We start from the raw sequence: 17,098 nt of genomic DNA, 5'->3' as shown, positions 1-17,098 counted from the left end.
GGCTCTCCTGGGACACAGAACAACATCGCCCCACCAGTTGGTCCACGTTGGGGAGCCACCTGTGTTGAAACAGAAAGACGGCCGGGGCTTGGAGCCAGGCGGGGGACTCTGCCGAGAGGGGGCGTGGCGGCCTGCTGTTGAAGGACACACTCCTGGGGGAGGTATTAGCATTCCAGCCACTCTCCAGATTTGATTAGAGCCGATAACAATCGTGGAGGAACTGCTCTGCCAATGATCGCAACGCCAGGAGCGGCCTAATTCAATAGTCTGAGGCCCGAGCCTTGTTTATACGTCTCAGGTGTGGCAGGGCCCACGCGGGAAGGAAGGGCGCTCTGGTCTACCAGACAGACGCTGTTTGTATTAAAGAGCAGGACGAAAGGGCCCTGGCATGGCCGGGGACGGGGTTCATACCCCGTCAGCACATTCCTGGCCGGCTGGGGGGGGGGGGAGCGGGGGCGCGGGCTTCTCCCCAGGGACAGCCACTTTCTCCTGGTTTCTCACTTTCACTTTTGGGGAGGGTGGCCCTCGGTGCTGCTGGTTGCCCGCCTGACCCGCCCCCTCCGCCACCTCACACGAAGACCTGCCATCCGGGCGGCCGCTGATAGGAAACCTGCTCGGCTTTTCCTGCCTCTCGCAGCGGTCCAGATAAGGCGAGACTCGGCCAAGGTCACGTAGCCGGTCCACGGAGAGTCGGGTCCAGGGCACGTGGCAAGAAGATGCTGCTGCAACGGCATGAAGTGCGTGGTGGATTCCCTATCTATGGGCTCTCGTCCACCTCCAGGTTCATTCGAAAATGTAGCTCCTTCTGCAAAGCCTTCCCTGCCCTTCTGGGCTCTGCCTGCTCACCCCCAGCCCTGCCACCCAGCCCCAAGTCATAAATGTCTCCATGGGAGGCCCTGCCTACTTCTCTTGGGTGGGATTCTACTTGGGCTGCCATCTCTGTGGGCCACGTTCCTGCGGCCACACACCACGAAGCCACGAGTAGCCGAGGCTGGCCCAGGTTGACCCCCATTCAGACCAGAGTCAGGTGAGCCCTTTGGGTTTCACTCTGGCTATAGGCCGGCGGTGACAGCTCCCCTCACCACCTCTGCAAGTGGCCGCAGCCCTGATGACCTCAACATAGACATTCTGGCCCAAGTGCCCCCCTCCCAGGCGGGCCTGGGGTGCTGGAGGGAGGGGCAAGGGGCAGTGAAGTCAAGACCACTCCGTTTCTACGGGCAGGGCTGCCACTTGGTGACTCCTATGGACTTGCCCAGCTGGGCCAGGACCCAACAGGCTGGACAGATGGACAGAGGCCTGGGCGTGGTGGGGGGGGAAGCATCAGCCTTTACTGAGCTCCTACTGTATACTCTTCACTCTGCAAAGCATCAGCCCTTATTAAGCACCTGCTGTATACTCTTCACTCTGCAAAGCATCAGCCCTTTATTAAGCACCTGCTGTATACGCTTCGCTCTGTGCAAAGCATCAGCCCTTTATTAAGCACCTGCTGTATACTCTTCACTCTGCAAAGCATCAGCCCTTTATTAAGCACCTGCTGTATACTCTTCACTCTACAAAGCATCAGCCCTTTATTAAGCACCTGCTGTATACGCTTCGCTCTGTGCAAAGCATCAGTCTTTTATTAAAGCACCTGCTGTATACGCTTCACTCTGTGCAAAGCATCAGCCTTTATTAAAGCACCTACTATATACTCTTCACTCTGTGCTCTGGTCTATGCAATGACACACCCACATAGGAGGGTGTCGGAAAAAAGTGGGTGCTGGAAATTAGTTTGTTGGTTTTGAAGATTTCTGCCTAATGCAAGGGTGTAACATGCACACCTCAAAACATCTTAAAGGAGAATGTTGAAAATATCAAGGTCAAAATGTGACGAATAGTATAGTAATGGAACCTCTATTAATGGTGTGTCAACAGATTTTTAGAGAAGAACACTGGGGAGAACATGTCTTTATTTTGGTATGTTCATATGCTGGTGTAAACAGGCTGAATATAACACGAGAAGTTTATTGGTACGGTGGAAATACAAACACGTCTGTGTTGGTGTATATACGTCATTTTTGACAGATAACTTGATACAGAAAGCTAATCATGAAGCACGTCTGCATGCATATTTGTAGATACAATGCACACAGACAGACACGATGCTAAGAATGAAATTCACAAAAAGTTCTCCCAGAAGTCGTGTTTCCGGGTACGGAGATATCTAGCGCCCTTGAGGCACGTGAAGCTGATATCATAGCATAAATGATAATGAAGACACGAGTTAGTGGGAAAGAACATCCTAAAAGTCCCATCTGCTTAAGAAGCCTCCAGCTCTGTCACACGCCAGGCTCATTGGATAACCAGGGGTTTGGGGCCCTATCGCCCCCCACCCAGCGCTGCCGCCACAAGCCGGGTCTCCGTCCCAAGAGGTGGGTGTCAAGTGCTGGCCAGGTCACAAAGCGGGGCTGGGAGCCAACAAGACAGACGGGGACCAGGTTAACGGGGCAAACCATGGAGGCAGGGAGGCCTGGCGGGGCCTTCACTAGTCTGCTCGAGCTGCAGTAACAGAACAGCACAGACGCGTGGCTTCAACAACAGACATCTGTTTCCTCCCAGTCCGCTGGCTGGAAGCTCGAGATCAAGGCGTTGGCAGGGCTGGTGTCTCCTGAGGCCTCGCTCCTTGGATTGTAGGTAGCTGTCTTTTCTGTGTGTCCTCACCGGGTCTTCCTCTGTGTTTGTGTCTTGATCTCTTCTTATAAAGTCACCTGTCAGATTGGATCAGAAATACCCTAATTAGCTCATTCTAACGTAATCCCCTCTTTAAAGGCCCTGTCTCCAAACACAGTCACATTCTGAGGCACTGGGCTAGGGGCTTCAGCATATAAATTTGAGGGAGCCCACAACTCCGCCCTTATGAGCCTTGGAGGACACAAAAAGGGTTCCTGGGCTTGGGGTCAGAAGGCCCGAGTTCCAGGCCAGCCGTGGTCCAGCGCAGCCCTGTAGTTTCAGTCGGCCATTCACACCTCTGAGCCTCCGTGTTCCCATCCGTGAAATGGCTGTAACAATCCCACCTTGCCTCTCTCACAGGACCGTGGGAAAATCCAAAAAGGTAAAGGATGCGAGAGTGCTCTAGAAACCGTAAGGTGCTGTGTGCGAAGGGGTGACAAGGGAGCGCTCTACGTAGGGATGCGCCCAGGGGGGCAAAGGGGGGCTGAAATCCAACCACTTCTCTGCTCACCACACAATGTCACATGAGGGGCTACTCTGACCTGGAGAGAGAGGCTCCCTTCTCTGACGCACGTCAAGGTTCTAGAAGGCTCGGACGGGCTAGCGGAGGCCTTGCCGGGGGCATGGAGGACTGGGAGGTGATTACATCTAGGAGAAAGAGCATAGCTTCCAAATCCCAAGTCCTTGTCCGCCCTATCTAGGCCTTTCTCCCGAGTCGGCACGGTTCCACTTCTCTGGCTGCATCAGGAATTACCTCTCCTTTGGGCCAAAGACAGAAAAGAATGCAGACTTGTTTCTAGGATTATTAAATTACATACAGCGTATTCTTCCCGAGTGTGTCCCGTCTTAGTGGGGTTTAGAGCTGCATTCGGGCCAGGGGGGCTCCGGTTACCTCTAATGAGGATAATGATCAGGAGGCTTAACCATAATTCTTCATTGATTCTCTTGTGCCTGCAGAAACCGTGTTGGACAACTCAGATGCCGGGGGGATCCTCAGAGGCTCCCTCGGCCTCTGCTCGTGGAGCACTCACCTTGGTCAGGCCCTAGGGGCCAAGGCCTCCTGCCCGCCCTACTTCAGAGCGGCCCAGTGCTTTCAGGATGGGATTAAACACCAGCTTACACCCCTGTGGGGGGGGGGGAATGAAAGAGCAAGAAATTAAAACCCAAACAAAAAAAAAAAGAAAACAAAACGCAGCTAATTCCATCCTGTCAGCGGTGGATATTAAAGACTATTCGCTGGCAAAAGGCCACGGCGTGTCCACAACAATGGTACTACTGTTAAGTTTTAATTCAATTTTCAGAGAGGTAAGTGAAGCCCCAAGTGCCGACTGGGAAGGGGGTGCTGGAAGTTTTGCTCCCTGCAGGCAGTCTGGAGTTTTCCCGAGGCCTTGCTGAGTGGGTTCCCTGCCTCGGTGAATGGAAATGTCCAAACAACGGTGACCCTCCGGGAGTGGCCGTTTTTGGAACATCAGCTCTGTGCCTGGGCTTCTCCAGGCCACCTGCCGGCGGCACCAGAGCTGAGAGGTGGGTGTGATTATCTCCATTTCGGGGAAGAGGAAACCGAGGCTCAGAGAGGTTGGGTGAATCTGGTGAGGTTGCTCAACAAATGGGTAGCAGAGCTGGGGCTCGAGCCCATGTCTTTCCAGTTCCACTGGCCTTCTGGATTCTGCGGCCTCTGTTCTGTCCATTCTCTGTTGCCCTCCAAACATCGGGACCCGGGGACTCAGAGGTCACTTTTGTGGTTCTGTCTCCTCCTTGGGCAGCTCTCCGTAACAGTTGGCACTGTTTCTCAGAAGTCGAAAGAAAGGCCAATTGCCCCCTTTTGCACAACTGTCCCACCTACATCTTCCCCTCCCCAGGGGGCCTTTGGCCCATGCTCACCCCTTCCTGTTTCACACACATCATCTTACCCAGCCCTGGGCCTTGCGTTTCTCATAGGTTACCTAGGCTAACTATTATTACTTCATGCCCATTTTACAGGTGGGAAGTGATGAGGCCAGCAGTTGAGTGTAGGCCCGATCCAATGTGCAAACCTCTGCCAAGCTCCCTCCCTGGTTCTGACGTCAATAGGCTCCTTCTGAGGGGGGGGGGCGTGCACCCTTGATCGTAGAACTAGGAAAGTCAGGAAAGAGGGAGGGACAGACAAAGGACGTTACAACTTGTCAAGCTATGAAGAATGAGTACAGGTCAAGACATTTAGGTTGAGAAGGGTCACCTGTGGTTAATGGCGTGTAAATGACTGTCCCTTGAGGCCTGCTGGAAGGGTCCACTAGCCACGGTCAGAGGAGACAAGTGGCCTGGGAAAAATGTTCTGTGACCTTGACTCTTGGGTATTTCCAGAGCCTTGAGGCATGAGGCAGGAACCACGAGGATCCCAGTCAGACAGGCCTGGATTCGAATCCTAGCTCATTCGTCAGCTTGCTGGGTGACCCTGCACATTTTTCTCACTCCTTTTGGGTCCAGTTTCTTTTTTGGCTGCACACCCTCATGCACACGCATGCTTGTGCACGCACACACAGTCACCCCACCCCCTCATGCTGACATAAGGTGCTGAGATCCATGTTGGGAACGTTCACAATTTACTCTCATGACAAGGACGCGGGCTTGAGAAAAAAATGGCTCACACAGCTTTAGCCTTACAGTTTACAAGGAACTTGCGCATTCATTGTAGGAAAAATAGGTCCTTCGTTTTTCAGATGAGGAAGTTGAGGTGCAGAGAAGTGACTTCCCCAGCCAGAGTGAGCTTTCCAAAGCACAAATCTGAGGGCGACGCGCTCGTGTTTCAAGGACCTGCCACTACCCTCAGGGTAAAGACGAAGTGTCATGTGCATGCGTGTGCGCGAGTATATGTCCACGGGTGCGTACATATGTGTCCACACACTTAAGTGCATCCATACATAGCCATGAACGTGCGCATGTGCGTGCTTGTGGGTGCACCTGTGGGTGTGTGCAATCTGCTCCCCACTCGCGCCCTCCCATCTCCAGCCACGCCTGCCCAGCTGGGCTACTGCTGTTTCCCAACTACTCTGCATTCCTTGCCGCCTTCACGAGTGACATCACAGGAGCACTGACTCTAGAACCAGACTGCCTGGGTTCAAAATCTGTCCCTTACCCTTCTGAGGCCTCAGTTTCCTCATCTGTGAAATGGGTTTAGGAGTACCTAGCTTATGAGGTTTAAACGCAGTATTTGTAAATTGTTTAGAACAGGGCACGACATATCACAGGTGCTACCTGGGTGTTAAACAGATCACTGGGTTGGTGCCTCTTCTTTTTGTTTTAAAGATTATATTTATTTATTTGAGAGAGCATGAGAGAGAGAGAGTGAGCAAACATGAACGGGGCAGAGGGGCAGAGGGAGAGGGAGAAGCAGGCTCCCCCCTGAGCAGGGAGCCCAATGTGGGGCTCGATCCCAGGACCCCAGGATCATGACCTGAGCCGAAGGCAGATGCTTAACCAACTGAGCCACCCAGGTGTCCCAGTTTGGTGCCTCTTCTGTTCCTCCCCTATGGTGGAGCAAATCTCCCCATCCTGGAAGCGTCCATCCCCGTAGACTGCGAGATCTGCCGTCTTTCAAGCCCCAGCTCCCAGGACTGCGGGGCCTGGCAGGTCAGAGCATTCAGGAGGCTCCCTCCAGGGTCCAGCCAGGGTCGGCTCCGAGGGCCGTCACTTGCAGGCAGCATGCCCTGTGTAAATCTTTCTGGAAAGCTATACAAATAATAGCCATGCTAGTTAAGCGTGTGAACAGAACAACATTAGGCCGTGGCTCTCCGATTAAATGATTCCTCCTCAACGTAAAATCGTTTCTGATTTTAATTGTAAACTTCTCGGGACCTCCCATCCAAACGCATGATGGCGCCTTCCCAAGCGGCTGCACCTGGACGAATAAGGGTTTGGAGAAGCGGCCCACGCTGCTGGCCCATCTGGTGCAGCTGCTTGTATGTGGCGCCCAGGTGTCGTCCCAGTCCCCAAACTGGACAGTGTCACCAGCCCCCTGACTGCTTAGAGCTCTGGCCAGAAGTGGCAGGGGAGAGGGTCCCACAGGCCCCGGGGGGCAGACCCAACTCCAACCAGCTACAGGGTGGGTCTTCCGAGTTCAGAGCTACCTGGAGCATGTCTGGCTCTGCCTGGAAGGCATTAGGTGGCCGTCCAGGTGAGGTCCGGGAACCTAGGCATCTCGGCGAGGCCCGATGGCAGCGGACCCAGCACGCGCTGAGGCCCGAGAACCAGTTGTTACCATTTCAGGAATTTTACGAGCAGAGCATTAAATAGAACCATCATTTCATCATTAATAATTAAATTGTGTAAATTTATACTTAAATAACTTATATTAAAAACAAAGGTAAGCGTGAAACTATTCTGCATGATATCACGATGGTGAATGTGTCATCCTATATTTGTCTAAAACCACATAATACACAATGGCATGAGTGAAGCCCAGAGTCAGCTATGGACTTTGGGGGATGATGATGTGTCCGTGCAAGTTCACTGAGGGTTACCAACGTACTCGTACCCAGTCTGGGGAGGGATGCTGAAGTCGGGGAGGCTGTGCGTGCTGGGGACGGGGAACAGGGCACTCCGCTTGCTGCTCGACTTTGCTGTGAACCAAAAAGTGCCCTCAAAAAATCAGGTGGATTAATTCAAAAGCAAAGGTTGTAAGTACTCAAAGCTCATCATTCCTGGTTATTTTACTAAATCTTTGCTGCCGCCTGAGCTCCTGAGGTTATTCACGCAAATTGGAGCTGCGTGGTAGTGACACAGGAAATGCCAACTTAGCGACACGGGAAATGCCAACTTAGCTCTCATCTCGGCCATGCCGCGCCCAGGCGACGCTCCTACCTGGAGGGGAGCGTTTACCATGCAAATGGGCCACCGCCACACATAGGGCTCTGTGATTGTTTAGATTTAAGAAAGTACATGGAAAAAAAAAAAAAAGAAAGTATGTGAAATACACTCAAAGCGTGTCGTGTCTGTCGCTGTACATGGTAAATAGCCCCCCGAATTGAGGCCCCATTCTCCCAGCCTTTGAAAACTATCGTCTGAGTCATCGAAGACACTGCTCCTGGGTTACTCGTGAGAACTTCATCGTTCGCTTTTGTCTTACGTGCTAAAGTAAATGGAAACATCCACCATCATTGCTGGGCGGTGTTGCCCTCATTCTTCAGTTGAGACCACTGGTTGGCTACGGGTAGGGGAGCTCATCACCGTGAAAGCATTCTTGGAGAAGCACCTGGCTGTGTGGAATTTATAGTATTGGGTATTGTATTATTTGTTGACTGTGTGCTACACATCTCTCATATTTATTTATAATAAGCATTTACCTGCCAAGGCTGCTTGGTTTCCCTCTTAGTCCCGTAAGATAAAAGGTGAAGGGAGTGTAGCAGGTGCTTTAACAGAAGTGAGGAAGAATAGCTGCTCTTTGTTGAGAGCCTCTTAGATGGTAGCACCGTGCCAGACATTCCCTCACATTCCCCCATTCAACTCCCATGATCACCTGTGGGAGCTATCTTAGTTGGGGTTTCCTTGGAAGCAGACCCCGAAACAAGGAATGGAGTGCACATTGTTTCTCTGGGAGGTGACCCAGGAGACAGCGGTAGGGACGGGGAGACAGCCTATCAACGTGGGTGTTACCATGGCGGCAACTGGAGCTGGATCCCACTAGGGGACGCTGGAGCCAGGGAAGAACGAGCCCTCAGGACTCTCCCACGCGAGGGGCGAGGATGCTGGGGCAGGCATGGATACATCAGCTCCTGAGTGCTGCTGGTTGAGTTGCTATTCTGGGAGAGCATTTAATCATTATATTTGTCTCCCATATTGCAACATACTACCTCCATTTTTTTTTCTGTGAGGATGGAGAGAACCTCCTGTTTCTCTGAGAAGGGGTGAGAAAAACAGCACGAATTGTCTTCAATGGAAAACTTAGAAGTCCAAGAGCAGGTGACTGGGGCTTCTACAGTCTTTCTAGGTCTTGGTCTCTCTCTCGCAGTCTCCAGGCTTTCTCCTCTGTTCTTCCCACAGTCTCAGAAGTTCTCCCTTCATAGTGATGAGATGGCTGCCCCAAATCTAGCCTGACATCCTCCTGGCTCAAGGGGCGCCTGGCTGGCTCAGTTGGTAGAGCATGTGACTCTTGATCTCAGGGTGGTGAGTTCAAGCCCCACGTTGGGCCTAGAGCTTACAGAAGAAGGAGGAGAAGGAGCAGAAGAAGAGGAGGAGGAGGAGGAAGAAAGATAAGAAGGAGGAGAAGGAAAAGGAGAAGAAGAGGAGGAGGAGGAAGATGGAGAAGAAAAAGAAGGAGGGGAAGAAGAAGATGAAGAAGAAGGAGAAGGAGAAGAAGAAACAGAGCAAGCCCTTCCCAGGTACTCAGACAAGAAAAACCTCAGTCTTCTGCTTGGGGCTGCTTGGCCCGGCTCAAGTCACGTGCCCACCTCCTCTCCGGGGGCTCACACAGGGTGCCGATCTGACCCACCAGACTTACATCTTGTGCCTTTTCACAAGGGGCCCATAGGCAGTAGGAAGGAGAGGACCCCACTTGCCCCGAGGACAAACTCTGACAATAGATGGGTGACTTGTGTTCACAAATTCTACAGATTCCATCATGTTGGTCCATAAGGTGTTCTGAGCACATTAAAGGGGTGGGGGAGTTGCAATCTTCATGGACAACATGTAACATGCATCTGCTATGTAATAAGGGAAAAGAGAAGCAGGCAACCCTGAACCGACACTGCATTGGCTTACTTGTTTGTTTTTTACCTTCCTATCTGTCTCCCTTTATTAGACTGGAAGTTTCGTGATGAAGGGAGGGCAGGGATTCTGTCTGTTTTTTTCATTGCTACTAAGCATAGCAGCTAAAGCGAAGTAGGGCATATGGTAGATGCTCAGTAAATACTGGACGGTTGTGTTGACTATAGAGAGTGTGGGTGCATGCGGAAAGGAGTTTGGTTTGTAAGGGCTGGGGGCACTGTGCAGTCCTCTGCATCCACCCTCATGATGACATCACTGTACTATCTGGGCAACAAATGGGGAGAAACAATGAACACCAAAAACAAGGCAGGCACCCTAATAAAGCCAGAACATAGCCTATTACCTCTGTGACCAGGAAGATTTAGAAAATGCTCCAAGTGGGCTGGCCGTACAGTTAAAAGCAATGACCATGGACCAGCTCTCTCTGTATCCACCTCTTTAATCCCCCCCATGGCTCTACTGAGGCATGGACTCTCATCGTCATCCCCATTTTACAGACGAGGAAACAGAGGCACAGAGTTGAAATGCCACTCCCAGGGTCACACAGGAGGGGCAGCTACGGGCCCAGTGCTTCTCAGACTGTGAATAAGACAGACACGCTTCTGACCCTCATAGAACCACAGTCTACGGCAGAACTTTTCAGGCTTTAAATGCACACCCGGGATCTTGTTAAGATCCGCATTCTGATTCGGGAGGTCTGTGGTGAGGCCTGAGATCCTGCATCTCTTACAAGCCCCCAGACTGTGGCCGCGCACGTGACTTTTAGTAGCAGGGTGGTGCGCGACCTCCCGAGAAGAGGACCTCATGGAAAGCCAGCCACAGAGGGGCTGGGCCAGAAAGTGGCTGTAAGGTGAGCAGAAAGGAGCAGGTTCAAGCAGACCCTCTCTCAGACAGGAAGCAACCTACTGTATTACAACACTTTGATACTTAATCACCAACCCAAGGGCAGCTTAGTTTCTGGCCCAGTCTGGCGGCCTCCTCACACCTCCCCTGCACCATCCCAGAGCCTGGTCCCAGCTGCTTCCTGTGATAGTCCTCTCCCACTTCTGACAAGCCTCCCCACCCTCGGGGAGGCCCCACTTTCTGGGATGCTCTAGCTCCTCAGGGCTGCTGCCGGATGCCGAGCCCAAGGAGGGGGCCCATCAACCCCACCTGGGTCCTGGTCCTCACCACAACCTCCATGAGGAAGCTGACTTGGGGTATGGTAGGAAGCCACCTAAGTCCCCTGCCCCAGCCTCAGGGCATGGCTGGCAGATGCCTCGGTCTCCACACTTGTATAATGGGGGGATGGCCTTTCCAGCCCTAAGTTCTGCTGCCTGACTGGCAGACACACTGAGGAGAAGTCTTAGATTTCAGGCACACTCTCCCCCAACAGTACCTGACATCCCTCGATGCAGCTGGAGGGCAGGTTTGGATCCTGGGGGTAATCTCTCATGGCTGATGGGGGAGGTGTCTTGCTGGGAGACCCTAGGAATGGGCTGTGGCTCTGGGTTCCAGCCAGAGAATGAGGTTTTCACCGAGGGCCTGGCCTGGCTCCCCACCTCCCTCTCTTACACTACTCTTCACACATGGCAGGGGGTGGGCGTGAGGGCAAGGGATGGGCAAAAGGGGAGTGGAGGAAGTGCCTGGTAAGAGTTTAAATATATGTCTGGCAAATGGATGGATTAATGAATGGTTTCAGGTTTCTTCAATTTTCTGGAAGCAAAATTCATGAATCCCTGTTGAGGGAGGCAGTGGGGCTGCCCTGGGAAATGGACCCTGATGGGCTGTGTCCTCTGCTATGTCTCCAAGGTCCGATGCATAGTAATTACTTAAATATTTGTCGAATTTATGAATGAAGAGAACTGAACAGTTGGGGGAAAGAATATCTCCCAACTAAAATAAAGGAACCAGTTATTTCAACTTCTTGGGATCAGAAAGAGGAATCAGAATCGAGCAGTGACTAGCATGCAGAGAAAGGGTTTGGGCCAGCAGTGATTTCAGGGTGAGTCCCACTGTGAGGTATTGGCTAATGGAGTTCATGCCCACTCAGGTTACATTAATAGATATAAAACATTTAAAATGAAGGGGGTGGTTTTCTCTCACTCAGCTCTGTTTTACCACTTTTGGAGAATTGTCTTGCATTCTGAGCCCTGCTATTTAAAAGAAGCACTGATAGATTGGAAAAGTCCAGAGGAAAGGGGGCTGGGAGGGCAATTGAAGGAACTCCTGGGGATTTATTTTGAGAAGAGAAAAATAATATCTTGAAATAGTCAAAGAGCAGTCCTGGGAAGGTGAAACTGAATATTCTTTGTGTCACCAAAATGTGGTAGAAATGTTACAGAGAGTCATCTTTAGAGTCAATCTTGCAGCAAAGTTATCCAAAGGTGGAAGATTCTGTCTCCTGAGACAGTGAGTTAAAGGTCACAGAAAGACAGAGGTCAAATGTCCATTGAAGGAGCTGCTACAAGAGGTGATTCAGCAAAACAGAAAGAGCATCACTGTAGGGCTCAGAAGACCAAGGTTAGAGCTGGCTCTGGTTAGACAGTAATGAAGATAATGGCAAGAATCAGTGAAGTGGAGAAAACAACACTAACAACAGAAGAAAAAAAAAGATTAATGAAACCAAAAGTGATTTCTTCAAAAGGATCAATTAAGATAGATAGGAAAATGCAAATAAATATAAAATAAAACTGAGGAAAATATTTATTGATACAAGAGAAACTAAAACACAATTTTAAAGTTTTAGGAAAAACTAAAAGGTAATACATTTTAAAATCAAGACAAATTTTGGAAGAACAAAAAAGAGCAAACACTTACTCAAGAAGAAGCAATTGATCTCCAATAGACCGCTACGCATTTTAAAGATACTGAAATGGTGATCTAGGTCCCTTTGTCACAAAAGGTCCAGGCCCAGATGGTTTTACAAGTGAATGCTATCAAACTTTCAAGGTCGAGAAAATTCTTACCTTATACAAGTTATTTCAAAAGGAGCTGAAGAAAAAGAAACCATTTAATTAGTTTTATCAGATTATCAGTGTAATCTTGATCCTTAAATTAGACAAGAGTAGTCCAAGGAAAGAAAGTTACAGACACAATAAAAAATTCAAACAAACCAGAGTCAATAAATTATTGGAACTGGGGCTCAGTGGGTTGAGTGTCTGACTCTTCCTATGGGCTCAGATCACGATCTCTGGGTTGTGGGATCGAGCCCCACATCCAGCTCTATGCTCAGCACAGTCTGCTTGCCCCTCTCCCTCTGCTCCTCCCCCCCACACAGGCTCTTTCTCTCTGAAATAAATAAATAATATTTTAAAAATTTTAGTTATTTATTTGAGAGAGAGAGCCTGAGTGGGGTGAGGGGCAGAGGGAGAAGCAGGCTCTCAGCTGAGCAGGGAGCCCAATGCGGGGCTCAGTCCCAGGACTCCAGGGTCATGACCTGAGATGAAGGCAGACGCTTAACTGACTGAGTCACCCAGTTGCCCAAAGTTAATTAAATCTTTTAAAAAATAAATTATTGGAACTAGCAAGAAAGTTCAGCAAGTTTATTAAATACAAAACAACTTTTGAAAACATCAGTAGATTTTTTTACATGAACAATAAATAGAAAACATAATAATAAAATAGACCATACACAAGAGCAACAAAGCCATAAAGTATCTAGAAAATAACCTAAAAATAAAACACACAGGGGTGCCCGGGTGGCTCAGTCGTTAAGCGTCTGCCTTCTGCTCAGGTCATGATCCCAGGGTCCTGGGATCTAGCCCCGCATCGGGCTCCCTGCTCTGCGGGAAGCCTGCTTCTCCCTCTCCCACTCCCCCTGCTTGTGTTCCCTCTCTCGCTGCGTCTCTCTCTGCCAAATAAATAAATAAAATCTTAAAATAAATAAATAAATAAAACACATGACCTCTCCGAAAAAAAATTTTTTAAATTGTAGTAAAAGACTTAAGACCCCCCAAATAAATAACTATTTCATGCTTTTGATGGGGGTGAGTTAATATTAAAAAGATGTCGAATTTCTCCAAATTAATCCATAAATCCAACGTGGTCTCAATCTCAGTTCCAGTTGGGCTTTTTTGATGGATTCCATGAACTTATTTTGAAGAATAAAGGTCTGTGACTAGCAAAAGCAACTGAGAAAAATAGGAGCAACGTGGGAAATCTCACTCCATCAGACAATGACAAATTGCAAAGCCCCTGTTCCACAAACCAAGTTGGGATGATACACCAAAGAAGCAAAGAGGGGGCTTGGACAGAGATGCATGTGTATGTGGGAACTTCATAAACAATAAAGGGGGGGCACGCATTTCAATGGGGGAAAGGAAGGATTGTTGAGGTGTTGGGGAAACTGGGTCACTACAGGGAGAAAAATATGCTAGATGCCTAACTAGTAGTACAGAAAAGTCGAACCACAGATGGATTAAAGACCTCAATGTGAAAGACAAACATAAACATAATGAAGTTATAGGAGATTATCTTTGTAACTTGGGACCACGAAAGGACTTCCTATACAAGACCCCCAGAATACAAGCTATGGTTTGAATGAAGTGTGGGGAAGGAACAGATGGATTTTTGAGTATGTTGACATTAAGGATTTCTGTTCATGAAGGGCAACCTGGACAAAACTGGTAAATAGACACAAGGCGGAAATGTGCAATATCTAAAATTAATTACGGATTGATAGCCTAGCATATATATATAAACTGTTGTAAATCTACAAAAAACAACACTACCACCGCCAACAACAACCAGGAATCCCAATAGAAAAATCGTCAAAGAAGGGCGCCTGGGTGGCTCAGTCGTTAAGCGTCTGCCTTTGGCTCAGGTCATGATCTCAGGGTCCTGGGATCGAGCCCCGCATCAGGCTCCCTGCTCTGCGGGAAGCCTGCTTCTCCCTCTCCCACTCCCCCTGCTTGTGTTCCCTCTCTCACTGTGTCTCTCTCTGTCAAATAAATAAATAAAATCTTCAAAAAAAAAAAATCGTCAAAGAACATGAACTAGTAATTCACAACCAAAGAAGCCCCAAATTCTAACAAGCATATGAAGAAATACTCTTACTAGGAACCAGAGAATTGCAAATTAAATCAACAATGTGATATCACTTTACATCTATCAGACTAGCATGGATTAGAAAGGAGGATACAGGGAGGTGGGTGGAACATCATTCTGAAAGGTCATCAGACAGAACTCCATCAAATTAATTATGTGTATCTCCTATGACCCAGCAGTGCAACTCCCTAGTGTTTGGTCTGGAGAAATCCAGAAGATATTTATGGGAATGTTCGTCACTTCACTGATTAGGTCTAGGGACCCTGGAGGCAACGCATATGCCAATCACTGGGCGGGAGGATGGATAATGAAGACATGCTAGATGCATACACTAGGGAATACCATGAGCAATTAGGGAAAGACACATAACAACATGGACAGAGCATAAATACATATAACTGAATGAAAAAAAAATAGAACCAGCATAATATCTAAGTACAATCGTATTACCTGCACATAAAATAATAGAACGTGTTTTATACAGCAATGGCAGGAGTGAGCCTGGGGAATGGGGAAAAAAGAGATTAGGTTGACCTATCCATCGGTCAAGCTGGCACGCTAACACGGACCAGGAGCACCTTTAGCCATGAGCTGAGGAGTGTGATGACTCAGTCCTCTGAACCTGAGGTCGTGCAACGATCATATTGGCTGGGCCTTCAAATCTCAAGGCGGGCATCCTTGGGCAAGAGGACTCACCTCTCTGAGATCGGCAGTCCTGCATGGCAGGGCTGTTACAAGGCTCCAGGGTGATCTGTGTAGGGGACTCAGTCCACAGCTTGGCACATAGTAGGTGCTTCTTCAGTGGACAAGCTGCAGAGTATCTTCTGGAGCCAAAAAGCTGGCTCTGAGGCTTAGTTCCTGTGTGGCGTTGGCAAGTTACTCAACCCCTCTGTGCCTGAGCCTCATCATCAGCTATGTGGGAATAAGAAAAGCTCTGCCTGGCGGGGCTATCATGAGGATTCGCTGAGTTAATCTATGTGAAATGCTTAGAATGACGCCTGCCATGTACTCAGTCCTCAATGGGCATTTGCTTTTATTTTTATTATTCAACTCATTATGAAAAGAGGGACTGTGTCCTCATGGGGTTTCTTCCCAAACTGAGAAGCTATACTTTCATGAATCTAGGAAATGCCTGTAATATGCTCAACAGATGGAACAGTGTGACTCAGCAGGAGAGGGTGAATTACTGAGTGGATTTTTTCTCATCTGTCATTCCAGAAACCCAAGTGAGATGGTCAGTGCTTCTGAAAGCTGCCTCGGCCGCGTGGCTGGGAGGCAGGGAGGCGGGGCACCATGGGGTGGGGCAGGAGGAGCTGTCCTGACTCGGCAGGTGTGTGCACCTGACCGTGGGCCAGCCCCGCCCACGCCCCCTTCCACTGGACCGGACAGAACCTTGGGGTCTCCACCTCAGGCCCTGGAGAAAGGCCTCGTCCCCCATTGCTGGGGGCATCCAGAGTGTCTCACTGTCATATGGGAATGATTTAGGACTCGATTGCAGGGTTCTTGGGGCAGGAGCAGGCTAAGATTTCCATAAACACGAGTACTGAGCCATTTATGGGTTTTACTAGAAATTTTATTGGCGTTTGGTCGTGTTGGCATTGTGTGTGCCTTCAAAGGTAAATTAGATTACTGGCAGTGGATTCAATTTAGCGGTAAAAATGTAAAGGGAGAGGAATCAGGCTGCAGATGAAACAATGCAGTGACTGTTCTTGGGTCGACAGACGGTGAAATCACCAAGGGGGCGTGCGCGCTGAGAGGGGGTGACGTGGGGGACCAGGATGCAGCGCTGTGTCCCCACCGCCGGGACATCCTACGCACTTTGCCCCAACGGCCACCTGCGTTTTCTGTCCTGGAAGGTGCCAGGCTCAGCCATCCCCATACACATGAACAACACACTGCACAGACTTTTGAGGAAATACAGTAACTGCAAATTTGGGAAGAGGTCTGCACATGGAGGGGCCGAGAAAGCTTAGCTGACAAACAGCCCCACCGCAGCTGATGTGTCCTGAGCTCTTAACCGCGTGCCACGCACTGTGTACAACTCCGCACGGCCATCCTTGAGGGAGGTGCAAATAATAGTTCCATCTTGCAGATGAGGAAATCGAGACAGGCTGGGGGGGAGTGATTTGCCCCAGATGACCCAGCTAGTATGTGACACGGCTGGGACTCAAACTGTGAGCCTGTGCATCTCACCAATGACATTTCAATGTTCCCAGGAAAGTGCCTGTGTCCTTCTCATATGGGCTCATGTGTGTGTGTGTGTGTGTGTGTGTGTGTGTGTTACCCAATTGGGGGGTTTGGGTGGGGAGCCGAGCTGTGGGGGTCTTCGCTGCAGGCCCACACAGAAGGTGGGGGGCATCATGGTAGAGCCAGAGCGTCTGACCCCAAGAGGGGGGCTGTGGGTCCCCAACGAGCCACAAGCTTGCATGGTGACCTCAGGTAGGCCAGCTCAGCAATCTGGGCCTGCTAGAAAGGTGGGGGAGGTGCTGTTTCTGAAGGCGGGGAATTGTATCAAATGTAGGGATCCTATAAGAGAACCAGGGTCCTCCTTCCTGTGCTTCCTCCCTCTGGGGGCCCCTCTCTGCCCCATCAGCAGGGACACCCCGCAGTCTCTGTTCTAGTT

This window comes from Phoca vitulina, unplaced genomic scaffold (genome assembly GCF_004348235.1).
Source record: "Phoca vitulina isolate PV1807 unplaced genomic scaffold, GSC_HSeal_1.0 scaffold7, whole genome shotgun sequence".
Taxonomy (NCBI): domain Eukaryota; kingdom Metazoa; phylum Chordata; class Mammalia; order Carnivora; family Phocidae; genus Phoca; species Phoca vitulina.
Note: the sequence above shows the minus strand (reverse complement) of the source record.